Source organism: Drosophila obscura, unplaced genomic scaffold, assembly GCF_018151105.1.
Source record: "Drosophila obscura isolate BZ-5 IFL unplaced genomic scaffold, ASM1815110v1 contig_189, whole genome shotgun sequence".
Lineage (NCBI taxonomy): Eukaryota > Metazoa > Arthropoda > Insecta > Diptera > Drosophilidae > Drosophila > Drosophila obscura.
The window spans coordinates 225,958-241,564 of NW_024542777.1; the positions used below are offsets into that span (position 1 = coordinate 225,958).

A 15,607-nucleotide genomic window follows, 5' to 3' on the forward strand; every position below is an offset into this window, starting at 1 on the left:
CCAATGGAGCACAGAGCAATCTCACTGTGCAAACTGGCATTATAATGGGCCACTTATCATGGCAATCACTCAGCAGTCAGCAGTGGGCCCAGGGCGGACTCGTAGTCTGCCACTGGCGTACGGCATAGTCATACATTGCATCTGCATCCTTATGGGTCTCCCACTGGGAATGGCCACCCCATCTCGTGGCCCATTCCTGGTCCCTCGTTCCTCGCTTTGCTTTACTACTCTTCGATACTCAGTCGTCGTTTGCCTTTTAATACTTTGCGCAAACATATTAAATGGAAATTTCGTAAAAGACGGCAGTGGTGAAGACACCGACCACTATCCATGCTATCGCTGAAGAAATGGATGCTACCCCACTATCTACCCACCCCGCATGGCTTTAAAGGAGTGCCATAATTTTTGCCAAAGACGCAAACGCACTTTTATATGACACTTGCAAATAATTAAAACAGACGTTCACTCGACTGTACCATATATTTTTTCCCCATCTATTCTACCCATTTTCTGTAATGCAAAAACCTTGCATAAACATGCCCAAATAATACTGTTTTTTGACATTTTGCTCGTTTACAGTGTTTTATAAACCAAACTTCTACATCTCTCACCCACTTTTTTGCAGTTCAAACAAAAAATGTCTGTATTTACTTCGAAAATTGCTCGGATTTTTGAGTGTCAACCCCTAAGAACGTATAAAGTTAAATGATTGGAGAATTAATTTTATATTCATAGCTTAAATGATTAAAATATTGACGATAAGTTCTCAGTAATCGAGAAACATCATCAAAATCATCAGCGGACGGCTATCTTTGTAACGGAAGTCCTATGTTTTCACAAAGTCATTTGTTTTTATACCATATTTGGCTTTACTATTCAGCAATATGTGCATGAAAATGCTTTTTATGCTGTGGTCGGATTATACGATTATACTATAAGAATCTTAGCAAAGAAAGGCAAGGATTTTTTGCCAATTATTCCAATTGCAGTTCTATAAGAAAGCTAATCTAATTTGCGGTGCGGACTTACCGATAACAACCATAAGGGGCTTGAGCAAAGTTAAACTCACCAATATTAAAAACAAGGGTTTGTTTGAATAATAGCAGGTAGACGCACAAAGAGACGAACGTGGCTACATCGATGCTGTTGATGCTACTCAACAATATATGTATATACGCTTTCTTTGTGGGGTCGTATGTGCTGATTATAATCATAATATATGTACGTACATATAGGAAAGACAAAGAAGAAAAGAAATACTTTCGTATGTTTATCTGTCAGCATGAATCTAATTAACTCCAAACATTGCTCGATAGATGACCTTAATAAATGTCAACTAAATGAGCTGCATGTACGAGCATGTAATACAGCCATGCGAGACGGATATCTCCCTAAATAGATGCTGACGATGCAGACTCCACTCTGCTTAGTGACGGAGCCAATGCCTCATGTTCCAATCGTCGCTGAAAACAAATTAAAACTATTTTAAGCCAATTGTCTGCCGAGGACCAAGCAGGTGTGACTGGGACGCCGCGCCGTTCCATCTCCTTTGCCTCCTTCGTTATGTGTATGCATCTCTTCCTTGCTCCGTTTTAAATTAGATCCATTTATATTGATGTGCGTGCATAAATTACATCTCAAACCCGTACTCCACCCGTCTCTGGTTTGCTTGGCTTTTTGGGTTGGCTTTAGCATGGTCTGGGGAACAGGAACTGCCTGTGAGCAAGTTTAAATTAAATGTTTCACATTCAATCAGGGACGGTGGCATCTACTGCGCGTGTCTGTGGCTGCAGCTGAAATGCAATGGTACACTTCTTATTTATTAGATTTGAGATACGAGCTATACTCATTGGACTTTGTAGGTCGCTCATCCCATCTCTTATCTCTTTCACACTTTGACTTGTGATATTCTTAAAATGCATTTTTATCCAACTAATTTTATGCACCACTAAGGGCTACACAGATGATTTGATTGGCCGAGGGCTGGCAAACCCCAGCAGACATACAAATTTTACTTTCAATAAAAGCTCCTCTTACCTTGCCTCCAAAGCGGGTTTGATGTGGTACTGACTTTTAAAACTAGGTTTATGTTTATTTGCAATGGAGTTGGAAGTTGACCGGCATAAGGGGAACATGATTTAAGCATTCGCTTGGTATTAAATTCTATTTGAACATTCTACAGACATTTTTGTGTTGGCTAAGGGAAAGACGTAACAGAAAGTAGAAGCAATAGAACATTTCAGAACCACTTTCATTACACAAATGCATATGTACTCATGTATGCAGTCTTGAAAATATATTGCACCCCAAAGGCATTTGTCACAAGTGGAGTTGAGGTGCTAGAGTCAAAATCAAAATTAGAGATTTACTTGACATGGATGGGAGTGATTTTCTGCATTACAATTTTTAATATACCGATGTACGAATACTACCTTCACATCTTCACATCTCAAATGCGGCGCACTTATTTGATGGGATGCACTAACGACCCCATGCAACAAATTTCCTGGACGGTTTCAGTCTTAGCTTGCATGTTGGACTCTAAGAAATGTGGCTCAGCAGATTAATTAAGGTCAGCAGGGAGTTCAGGCATGAAAGAGTTCCGTCTAAGATGTGTAAAGTGGCCCAGTCTCGTCCAGAACGCCATACACACATCTCCGTTAAAGATCCGTTTCGACTTCAAGACATCTTGATGCATGTCCAATGCAGTGTAATGAGCGGGGGGTTGCCAAACATATGTGGTCTCCCGTTCCCCGAAAGAATTCTTCTGTGAAATCGGCTTCCGAAGTCATCAAAAATCATCAATTTAATCAATGGTCAGCTCGCCGGGGCGTCCTGCATGAGGGTCAGTGCGAGTTGCCGTACTGGCCTTCCAAATGCCAAGTCAAACAGAACGAACGTTCTGCGGTGATGGGGCAAGATGGAGTCTTAGGGTGGTTCGAGGCTCTTACAAGTAATTAAGGGTGGCAGTTTTAATACAAATTCTTAGGGTAAGGTGTTGCCGGGAGGTGTTCGATGGATTCGTATGGATTGGAAATGTAATTGGGGTATTTTGAGACGAGTGGCGAATGCTTCTGTCGCAGTGAAGTACGTGATAAGGGCATTAATGATGGCTAAGCCGCCACCTTCGTACAACCAAACTTGATGAGTTTCAATTATTCTCTAGGCCGTGGTTGGGGGGCTGATGAGAAGCCGAATTGACTCAATAAAGAGGGTGAGAAGATGAAATTTATTTGGAACTTCTCGTTTTTTTTTATTTCTGATAAAGTCATTACAGAAATTACAAAATATTTCTGAAAAAATAAATATGAGATTAAATGCAATTCGAATTTAAGGAATTGGAATTAAAATAATCTAAAGCTGTATAATAGTAAAAAAGTGCATTAAGACGCAAAGTTGTCAAAGTTCAAAAATGGCAATTAAGTAAATATAATAAATGTAGTAAAAACGCGGCATACCTGGGAATCATAAAATAAAGCTCTGCATTTAGGTACATTCATGAACAATAACTAAAAAAAAGTAATTTAATATAATATAAATCATTCCATAAATTTAAACTTTACCTAGTAACTGGAATATAGGTATTTTCAAAACACGATGTGTTACAGCCTAAGCATCCTAACCACTTCTAACTTTAGGATCATACACATATCAAATGGCACCTACTGAATTCCAGGCAGGAAACAAATTTGCTAACAATCTGCGCGAATACCTGTAAATAAAAAATGCAAATAAACATTGAAACTGAATCCGAAATTTTTTGAAATGCTTTTTACAGTAAAGAAATCATTAATTTTACACGCAATTGTGGGATCCGAGTGCTAAAGTTCACTGCTGGAAAAGGAGACCCAAACTCGGACCAAACTGAAACAACCAAGCTGCAAAAACACAAAACTGTAAATCAGTGCAATTAAATGCGAGTTTTCAACAACATTTACCGAAAATTTATGATAACAAACGATACTAATTACAAGGAGGCCACAAATCACAAACTAAAATTCAAAGAAACGAAAAGCTGTTGATGAAGCCCAAGATACGACAACGATGACAATGCCGACAACATTGAAAGATACTCATACAACAAATTGAGGGCAATAAAATGCTTTATACCATAGGGGCAAAATTAAAACCATAAAATAGAGCAGAACTTACATTAATCAAAGGTTTAACGAGAGGGGACTTACCTATACCATTGAGAAGTACGAGTATTTACTCTGAGAGAAGCTATCTTGCTGGTCAACAGACGTACTTTATCGCCAGCTCAGCATCAATAATTAAGCCAGCAATTCATCAAACTCAAAGTATCCCAGAGAGTTGAGGCACAGCCCACTTAACTAAAATGGCAGTTCAGCTGCTACAATTTAGTCGATTAACGTCAGATCAGCAGACGATCCAGACTTTTGGCATCCCAAGATCAGCATGTTGCCATCGTTCTTAGTCCGGTAACCTGTCGTCATCAATTTTCTGTTTTTTTTTTCGGAAGGCCAGGCCCGAAAAAGTGGCAGCTGCTTGTCTGGTCAGCAGCAAACAACGGCCAAAAGAAAGGAGAAAAATCACTAAGTGCTCCTGGCTGGCTCAGGTAGCTGACAGACGGCAACAGGAGGTACGATGATCGCCAGGCCAAAGGTAAGCTGAGATCGAGCAGGTGACTTCTTATCTGCGGCCTTTCCGTCAGTTTGAATTACGAAATTACGCATCAAAAAGTTAATACCCGAAAGATGTGGATTCTTTTATTCAATCCACCCAGAGACTACCCTTATATAACATTATGTATAAGATCCCTACCACCAGTATGCAAACAATTAAAAAGTATATATAATTAAGCATTGTTCAAATGTCTGGTACTACTATTATTCTTTTAGAATGGATCACTAAGGCTTTCATGGAATGGAATTTCAGGCTTGTGAGTTTAACATGTTGAGCGAGAACTTGGGACTATGAATGTCGATGATCATTTAATATGCTGGAATTAATGGTCAGTATCAAGATTCCATATGTTGGAAACAGCCCTCTATGGTATACGATTTTTCTGAACACGGCGGAATGCGTGTCTGCATTTAGTTTAATTACATGATGTCGAATAGCGGTTGTTAGGATGCGCTAAATGCCCCATTCTTCTCCTACGAGCAGAACGAGAAGAGTTGTAGTCCAAGAACCTGTCATCTGTTGGAGATATTTAACACAATGCTTCAGCTGACAACTCTCGTAGACAAAAGAACCCTGAACCTTAGCCTTAATGGAAATTATGTGCTAACAAGGGCGTACCTTAAATGTTTATTAATGTAGGTTCCCGGAATTAAAAAAAATTTTTGATAAATTTAAGTAATAAACGTTTTTAATATCCCTCGGATATTCTTAAAATATCAGACTCAGGCAACTCACTCATTAAATATGAAAGTACATATATATGGTATATACACTTTTCATTAACAACTTTTGGCTCTCCAATCTAATTCTGTTTCGACAAAATATTTACGCCTCTCTACAGTTTGGGGGCACATATCATCCATCAACCCAAGTATATGGAAGCGAAAATCCACATGCGGAAGGGTGTCACCTGCATGTAATGTAATGCAATGTAATTCAATAATGAAAATTTTGACAAAATCCACTTTTACATATTAAAAACAACCACAATACTGACAGTGCTCTTCAATTAATCGGAAGCATAACATTTTCACATTAAATGGAGCGACGCAAAAAATTTTCATTTCAGAAAGATTCATGTTGTAAAACCAAATAATTTCGGTTTATGGGGGTTGCTTTGGTAAAATGTAAGTCAAATGTTGAGAGGCTGTCTCTGGTAAAACAGTTACAAACAATTTGTAACACTCGTGTGTGGTTCAGAGGAGCAAACAACCCTCAAGCAGTGCACTTGCCACTGTCGGCCTAGTGATTGGGGGAGCTATTGCAATCAAAATGAAATCATTTTTGTGTTATATTCAACCTCCTTCCAAATCCTGCGACCCTTCAAGCTATTCTCTGATATATGAGATGTAATTAAAGTCCAGACCTCGAAATCAGTTTTGGCTTAGTGCAATAGTTTTGTGGCAGAGTGTGCTCTGATAGAATTGGAGAAAGAGGTGGTTTGTGGGGCGTATCGCTTGATTGCAAATTGGTCCGTCCATGGGCTGTTGGTGACGTTCCTTTGATTATGCCGCAAGTCGCCTGCTTCGTTGGCGTTGTCATCGTTTCCCTGGTCGAGATTGCCGTGGTCCTTGTTCTGGCCTGTTGTTTGTTTTTAATATAAATGCAAATTTCACCAGCGACATTCTCCATGCGTGTATGAGAGAGACTGTTCCAGAGATCTGTCATAATTAATAATTTGAAGCTCTGACTATGGCAATGCGTGCTCTGTCTATCTCGTCCTGCCCAGTTGCAGGTCGCATATTAAACAGGACATGGAGCACACACATCTATGCCGACAGCCTTCTAGACGTTTTAATGCAATCCAAAGTTTTTGACAGTCCCGCACTTATCTGTAAGCTATGCCAAAAAGATTAGAGACCCGGCTCCAGTGCTCTATGTACTGTCCCCATACTACTAGGACCAGTACCCAAGGTCCTGTGCCCGGCATGTGTGAGAGTTTAATTTATGACTTGCAATTAGCAGTTGGCAAATGTGTAATTTTCATAGATCCAACGGGTCTCTAGAGTTGATATATAACGATTGGTCATGCTTCCACAGGACACTCTGGCTAATCGGGACTAGAGGATGTACCTACCAAAAGGCAAACACTTTAAACAAGCTTAATGGAATTCTCTTTAAGCTTTCAAGTCGATTATTTAGCGTCCGACTTTACTCAGCCTGTAGTTTACAAATTGTGAACAATAATGGAGATCATGAACGCCGGAAGTTTTCCAAAAGAAAAGAAGTTGTTTAAAGCTCATCTCACAGAAACTACGTTTTATCTATAGCAAAAATAGAGTTATTTAATCCATTAATACCAACAAATGAAATACAGATTTCTTCGCCTTAAAAAGCGTTTGCTCCGTTCCTGGCTCAGAAATTTGCTCTTAATAAGCCGAAAGGCAAGCACAAATAATTAGAATGCTGTCCAATACTGGGATGACCACAACTAGCAGAAGCAACCACAACTGAACGGGGTATGAAATTGACATGCAGCACGGAAAACCCAGATAGGAACAGGAATTGAATTTCGAATATCTTTCGTGGACACGTGAAGGCATTTAAATTGTATTTTAGCGTTTGTAGAACGCACGCTCAAAATACATTTTAACATACATATATATGCACATATATCAAATTTCAGGAAAAACAAAATCTTAAAATTACAGAAACCTCAAATTTCTACAGATATCATAGAAGCAATTTATAAGGGAACACGCCCCGAAAACTTTAGAAGAACGCCGTTTAACTGCCAAACGCCCAGCCATCAGCCAGTCGAGGGCGTGGCCGGAGCAACCAGACCTTTGAAGAATATAAAGTGAAGCGAAAGTAAACAAAAGGACGATGCAGCACAACAACACATGCGGAAGGGATAATAATTCACCGGACGACCAAAGGCAATGGGAACAATGGAAACATTATTCGGGATGAACTACAAGATAGAAAATATAAAGGTGCAACTGACCGAAGCGGGTCCGCGTCGGATCGATGGTAATTCTAAGGACAGGCGCACAGCTGGAGATGTCCCTTGCCCGGCGTTTCATGTAAGGCGCGCGATAAATCGACATTAAATGTGGAACGCTCCGCTCACCGCTCATATAGTCTCGAAGGCAAATAAACTTCTATGTAATCACATAAATACTAGTGGCCAGGACTAGGACCTAGCCCATGAAACACCTTTTCCCATCACGTAAAGCACTTGACCATATCCAGGCCCAGACCGAGTGCCAGTTTACATTGTCTACAACTTGTTGTCTGGTCGATTGTGGTTTTCGATTAGCTCGCATACTTATTAAAATTGGATATTAATTGTTTTCAAGTTCGTGGCATGTCAACAACTCACGTCGCACGGTTCACTGAGGTCGATTTTAGCTCAATCTATCTGTCTAGCCAGCGACTGTTTATGGATTTGTTTTTTTGCTTACACAGAGATTTAAAAAATTTAAAAATGATCTATCTCGAAATCGAAGTGATAATGAATCTCTGAGGTTGAAGCTTGTTTTGATAGGATTATATCTTAGAAAACACTCTGTAAAAATAAGTACTGTGGTAAGCTACTAACTTGTGTGACTAGTGTGACTAACGTTCTAAACGCCCTTCTGCACCTTGACTTCTGTACGACCAAGTTGTGGTCACATTCCAGGCAATGAGCAGCAGCTGTTGCATACATTCAGCCAGTGTACAATAACCACAATAACCCACCACAAAGTCCACCCGCGAAACAACCAACAAACAGTTTTCAGAAAAAACAAACTTCCCTGTTACATTCCTCATACCCATGTATAGGATAGCATTGTAGGAACATTATAGAAATAACAATGAAAGATTTTGAGAATTCGTTACGAAATTTCACGCCACCGTATGTCTGTGACGAAATTTTCTATAGACAGAGAGCCCCTGACAAGTGCAGCATTCAGATGAGTCAGCCTCAGTCCCTTTCGATGGCAAGGTGGAAAAGGTTGCAATATGAAACCCAAAAACACGTTCCCACCCCGAATTCAGAGTTGCCACTTTTAATCAGCATGAAAAAGACCCCGTCATCTCTTAGACCGGGTGTTCAGCTATTTAAAGGGTACGGGTACCCAGGAGAGATTCTCGAAATTAAAATTCGTCCAAAATGAAATTTCTTTACTATGTAAGTTTTTTTTGTTGAACAAAATAAATTAATACATGAATTCCAAAGCAATTTTGATGTTGACATTGAGTAATGTTGGTTTCGTTCAACGAACAACGTTTGGATTCGGATTCGGTTTAGAATTCGAGACAAAGTTTGACTCTAACAGGGGTTCTCGGTGAGCTTCCTTTAGTGGGTGGTTGTTTGGGTTGGTATTTTCATACCATTTTCGAATATTACATGCGGATTAGCATTTCCTCATTGGGATTGCAACAAAACGTGCGCCCATCATTGGGTTGACTTGTGTGTTTTATGTCGCAGGAGAAGCTACCAAATGGGGGTGGCTTGATGCATTACGAGGTGGGGTGGTTTTAGGCTTTGGGAGTTTGTTTCAGATTACAATCATAAGGAATTTTTAGAGTACTGCCTTCCACAGAATTTTGTAAAAGAATTTAACTTGATCAAAAATTCTATTAAAGATGAGTAGTTTTACAAAATTTGGTACATTTGAAAGGGCATAAGTACTGATTAATATTAATATCAATTTTTTTTCTTGTTTCAATTTTTGTAGACTAAGTTCCTTATATACTCCCTGACAAATGTAGCAATCTGACTGACTATGCACAGTCGTATTGCCTGTTTATATATATTTCGCGAGTTGTGGAATTTTTCAAGTGCAGAATACTACAAGTGTGCCTATGTTGAAATGACTTAGTCAGATGGCTAGATAAAAAAAAATGTTAAGCCCTTTTTTGATCAAAAGTTAGCATCTTTACTAATCAATTGCCTTTTTAATCATTAGGTAACTATTATAATTCTGTTTAAATAGGAAAACTACATGTGGCAGAGGCGGCAATGACAAACAGATTACTGACGATAGATAAATATTAAGCAACTTTATATTGGGGCTTTTCCAGGAATCCATCATCTCCGTCGATCCATATAATTTCAGGAAAACACAAACCATGCATCTCAATGAATCATCGTTCATTTTAACATAGTCTCGTCTGGCAGTCCATAAAATATCTGTCTCGCCCCAAATATCTTATATTTGTGATATTTTCAAAAACGTATTTTGGAAACAAAATTATTTTAAAATTTATTTATTACAACTAATGCTCACTATCCGGGCTTATAGCGACCCTGCTATAAGCGTCGTGCACGCTTGAGTCATAAGCCGCCACTACCTTGGTCCGCCCAAATACGTCTTATAACTCCTACTACAACACTTCCGAACAGGAATTTACTGAGTTGCCGTAAATGAGGAAAAATTGGAAGCTATCTATACAAAATTCAGATTAGGCGATGGCTTAAACAGTTATATACATATATTATGTACATATGTATGTATTTATTCCGGTATATACCAAATTATCTGGTTAAAACAAACGTATGTGAATGATGTTTAATAAATAATATAAAGCATTGTATTTCAATTCGCTTTCAATCGTGTGAAGTAATTTTTAAATACTTGTAGCGGCTTAAGCTTTTATCCTTACCAGCCACTCAACAGGGCTACCTCCAACATCAACACGAGACCCACTTCAGCTCACGTCATGAACACGATTATGGACTTTATAAATGTGTAGCAAAGCGAATGGGATTGGAAACTATTCACCTAAACTCTACGAAGTTTAGATACGCTAAGAAAGTTGTCCAAAGAATAGACTCTAAAGTAGAATGTACTCAAAATTAAAAAAAAACTTTAATTTTAGATTTTGTGTAAAGAGAATTGGTATAGAAAATTATACTAAATGTGTTTCATTGATTTGAATAGTGTGTATACCCGTCGGTATAAAAGAAAAATTATCATAATATTTACGGCCAGCTGGTGTTAACCGCTTACATAATATATGAAAATGGAAAATCTCTTTGAGTTGCACTTGAAAAGTGCTTGGACCATGCCATGATGATGAACTTTGTAAAACTCTTGACCACACTTGCCGCACCCGTTCCAGCAGACTCACACCACTGCTCTAGACCCTAGTACTTTCTTCTAACTGCTTTCGACTTTGGAAATGTCCAGCCAGATGACGTCCCAAAGATTTCTGATACCATGGCGATTAGAGGAAAATGGGAATGTGAAAGGAGCTTGGACTGGGTTTGAAATTGGAGCTGTAGAAAGAGGGGACAGAGAATGCATTACACTTGACTTGAGCGCCACTTGTTAGTGTATTTTTTATACATACATATGAATACATCCTATATATACACATCCAGTTATAACCATGCCCTTTGTTTGTGTGCGTCAAGTGCTGGGATTTTGACGTTCACACTTTGACTTTTATTTTGGCTGACTTTTAATCGTGTCGTTGACAACTAAGCTGCTATAATCGCTTTTGAATTGAATTAAGCACGTAAAATTTCAACGCAGAAAAGTTGAGATCCAAAAATTAAAAAAATTAAAGTGGAGTGGAGATTTAAGAACTTGCCATCAGAGAAAGAGCGTGGACTTGACTTCACTAGTCTCTCACATTGCTATCTACAGCTGCGGTCAAAATAATACATAATAATAATAATATATCCTCAATAAAAGGACTTACGAGCACTTTCCCAAAATAATTTTAGTTTTTTTAGAGACTAACTTAAGTCCAGATTGTAAAAATAGAAAATAATAGTAGTGTATTATTTCGAATACAAATTCGAAGCTAGTTTTAAGATTTAGTTGAGTAGCCTATATTAGCTCTACCGCCTGCACGACGCTTTGGCATGGAGCTTACTAAATTTTGGCATCTATCTATAGAAATCGTCCTCCAGGACCTTTGTAAAACGTCCCAAAAGTTGAATGTGTTATTTATGAGACTTTTCCCCTCACATAATATCATAAATTCCCTATTAGATTGAGATCGGGTGATCGATCCGACCATTCCAATGAATTTACTCTATTGGCACCGAACCACTCTCTGGCAACTTTGCGGTTGTCGTTCGGATCTTTGTCCTTGCATAACCTCTGATGCATAAGGTAGAATCATTTCGGTCGATATTTGAATGTATAAATGAAGGTCCAATATGTTTTTACCACATATAATGGTCAAAGTCCGTAGCTGGAAAATCAGGCCGAAACCATTGTTTACGGTGCCGCAGTTTTTACGCATTTTGAAGTATGTATATTTTGAAGAAAATCTAGATAGCCGTGGTCGTCTTAGATACTAACGAGATACCAGGCAACAAAAAGAACAATTTTAAACTCGTTAAAAAAAAAATATTCCTCCACTTTTACAATGGTCAATTTGAGTATTCCCTAGCAAACTTCAACATTGGAACTGCATGTTTTTTTTGCCAGTAAACATTTTTTTCCTTAGGCTTCGTTTCATTAAATTTGAATCTTTAACGCTTCTTTTAATAGTTTCAATACTAGTTTCAAAATTAAATTAAAATTGCAGCAGGAGCAAAATGGTGTCATCTCGCCTATCGTGATTGTTCATGTACTGATATTTAGCCGAAAAACTTCCTTGATCGCGTGTTTCGCTTTATGGTTCTTATCTAATATCATTTTTTATCACAATAGCTAAACAACCTATAATATTTTGCACCTCGACATATTACTTTCATTCTGAAACAAGCCCGTGAAGCATAAACGCTTTTCCGCCCTAGAGTTTCTGCCACTTCAACAATCGAATATGTTTTATTTTGACCGCAACTGTATATTTTGCGTGTATTACAGTGACTTTATAAAAAAAAATTTTCTTCGGAGGTCCGTTTCGCAGTTTTCTGTGCCTTCCAATTTGCAACCCCAAGTCTTATGAAACACGTCTCGTTATTGTACATACAGTTGTTTTCAATGAAATTTTTTTGCGATATTTCTAGTCTTTCAAGTTGAACAAGGTATCACCTTTACGGAAAGCCTGGAATGTAAGCATTAGAAAATCAAAGAAACAACGCTAAATTTGCATTCCATCTTCTTTTTTTTTCAAGTACTTCCCATGATATATGCTGTTCAATCAAATGGTAGTGCTGGGTTAAATTAATTTTTTTAAATAAAACGAGAAGGAACGTGTGAGTCGCTTCTAGCGACGCGACTCTACTTATACCCGTACTCAGTCAGCATATACATTTTTGAGCTTATGATTTTTTAGAATTTTAGCATTAAAAAACGAGAAGGAACGTGTGAGTCGCTTCTGGGGACGCGACTCTACTTATACCCGTACTCAGTCAGTATATACATTTTTGAGCTTATGATTTTAAAGAATTTTAGAAAAAAAAAAAAATTTTACATTTTACATATTTACATATGCTATTATTCTACATCTACATCTAACATGTAGATTGTACATGTTCCAATTAGATTCTACATCTCCTCCGCTAGGGGTTGCTCGCGCACTGAACGCGGCAGAATGTGCGAGCGAGAAGGAAAATGAGATGCGTTCTCGCAGGCGGGATGGGGAGGGGAAGCAACTGAAAATTAATTTCTTCATTCTGGCTATCTTTAAAACTGTGCCTGCCACAGATTTTCGTACTTTGTGTGGGCGGAAGGGGGCGGGGCGAAATTTTGAAATACACTTGTAGCAGTGTGATATCACATGAGTCTGGAAACCAAATTTGGTTTCTCTAGCTCTTATAGTCTCTGAGATCCAGGCGCTCATCAAGACGGACGGACGGACAGACGGACGGACAGACGGACATGGCTATATAGACTCGGCTATTGATGCTGATCAAGAATATATATACTTTATGGGGTCGGAAACGTTTCCTTCTCTGCGTTGCACACATCCACTTTTACCACAAATCTAATATACCCCTTAACTCTTTTTTGAGTACGGGTATAACAAATTTTACTTTTTACGTTTTTTTGCCACATCTGTTATCTACATCTACAATGTATATTTTACATCTAACATGTAGATTATAGATGTACCATTCATATTCTACATCTCCTCCGCTAGGGGTTGCTCGCGCACTGAACGCGGCAGAGTGTGCGAGCGAGAAGGAAAATGAGTTGCGTTGCCTCGGGCGGGATGGGCAGGGGAAGCAACTGAAAATTAGTTTCGTCATTCTGGCTATAATTATTATCCGATCTGATTCAGATTCAGCAGTCTGGTAGATATGAGCATTCTCTACGATACTGTGTTTTAAGTTTTATCGTATCTTTAAAATTGTGCCTGCCACAGATTTTCGCTTTTTGTGAGGGCGGAAGGGGGCGGGGCGAAAATTTGAAATACACTTGTAGCAGTGTGATATCACATGAGTCTGGAAATTAAATTTGATTGCTCTAGCTTTTATAGTCTCTGAGATCCAGGTGCTCATCAAGGCGGACGGACGGACAGACGGACGGACAGACGGACATCGCTATATCGACTCGGCTATTGATGCTGATCAAGAATATATATACTTTATGGGGTCGGAAACGTTTCCTTCTCTGCGTTGCACACATCCACTTTTACCACAAATCTAATATACCCCTTAACTCTTTTTTGAGTACGGGTATAAAAACAAAGCAATTTAATTCTTTTTCTTTTCTCAAAAAAGAGTTAAGGGGTTTATTAGATTTGTGGTAAAAGTGGATGTGTGTAGCGCACATACCCCATAGAGTATGTATATTCTTGATCAGCATCAATAGCCGAGTCTATGTCTGTCTGTCTGTCCGTCTGTCCTTTCTGATGAGCGCCTATATCTCAGAGACTATAAGAGCTAGAGAAACCAAATTTGGATTCCAGACTCATGTGATATCACACTGCTACAAGTGTATTTCAAAATTTCGTCCTGCCCCTTCCGCCACACAAAGGACGAAAAAAACTATAAACTCAGTATCGTAGAGAATGACTGTATCTACAAGATTGCCGAATCTGAATCAGATCGGATCATAATTATAGCCAGAATGAAGAAATTAACTTGCAGTTGCTTCCCCCACCTCCTCCAGCAAGTACCACGCTACTCATTCACTTCTCGCTCGCACTGCCTCGTTCAGTGCGCGAGTGCCCGCTAGCGGAGATGTATACTAAACATCGTAGATGTATATAACAGATGTAGCAAAAAAATGTAAAATGTAAAATTGTTTTTTTTAATTCTAAAATTATAAAAAATCAACTCGAAATCAAAGATGTATATACTGACTGAGTACGGGTATAAGTAGAGTCGCGTCCCCAGAAGCGACTCGCACACTGGCGTAGGAGTCACGCCATTTGGCGCAATATCTCTGTGAGTTGGCTGAAGCTACGTATCAATGTAAGTTCACCAAGAATAGTCAGGCGTATATTTTTAATGTTACTGGTTAGGAATTTATCAATCGATGTATTTTATTACCAGTGACCATAGTGCTATGCAGGACACTTTCCTGTCAAAATTTGAGAAGTGCTCTTCAATCTGGCCCAACAAAACGTACCCCAAATCCGCGCAACCCCCTCCACGCGTACACCTCGCCCTTCGCGAACTCCTCCCACACCGCGAACGCAAACTCCCCGCCCAACGTGTACTCCAACTACCCGCACGCCACGCCCTACGCATACTCCTCCTACATCACGAATTCCAACTCCCCGCTCGCCCACGCACCACTCACAGGACCCTTCCTCCCACAGTCTCAAATGAATAAAATAATCACGGACACGATAGATATCTCTATAGATAAAACACTCCAATGCTCTCTATTACTACTACATACTTTAATTTGAGTTCTTCCAGAACAAATACATATTCCCAGATAAGGGTTAACAAGAGGCTCTTGAAATATTTTTGTTTTCTTACGAAACATGCCGAAAATGATTTTGGTGGGCTTACCAAACATATGAGGATTTGCAAGTTATACGCTACTTATTAAAAGTTCCATTAAACCAGGGGAAACGTTTGAGTCGAGACACACGTGCCTGTCGGGAGGGCAATGGCAAAAATTTAAAACAAGCTTCATCTGCGTGTGCATCCTAAAAGTATGCA

The 15,607-nt window shown here is 39.0% G+C and overlaps 1 long non-coding RNA gene across 1 annotated transcript; it reads right to left on the reverse strand.

The window, feature by feature from the left end:
- Positions 1-10,431: 10,431 nt before the first annotated feature.
- Positions 10,432-11,376, reverse strand: LOC111078120. Its single transcript, XR_002608221.1, has 3 exons — positions 11,287-11,376; positions 10,933-11,231; positions 10,432-10,858 (listed from the first exon to the last, which is right to left on the reverse strand). It is a non-coding gene; the product is annotated as an uncharacterized LOC111078120 (long non-coding RNA).
- Positions 11,377-15,607: the final 4,231 nt, after the last annotated feature.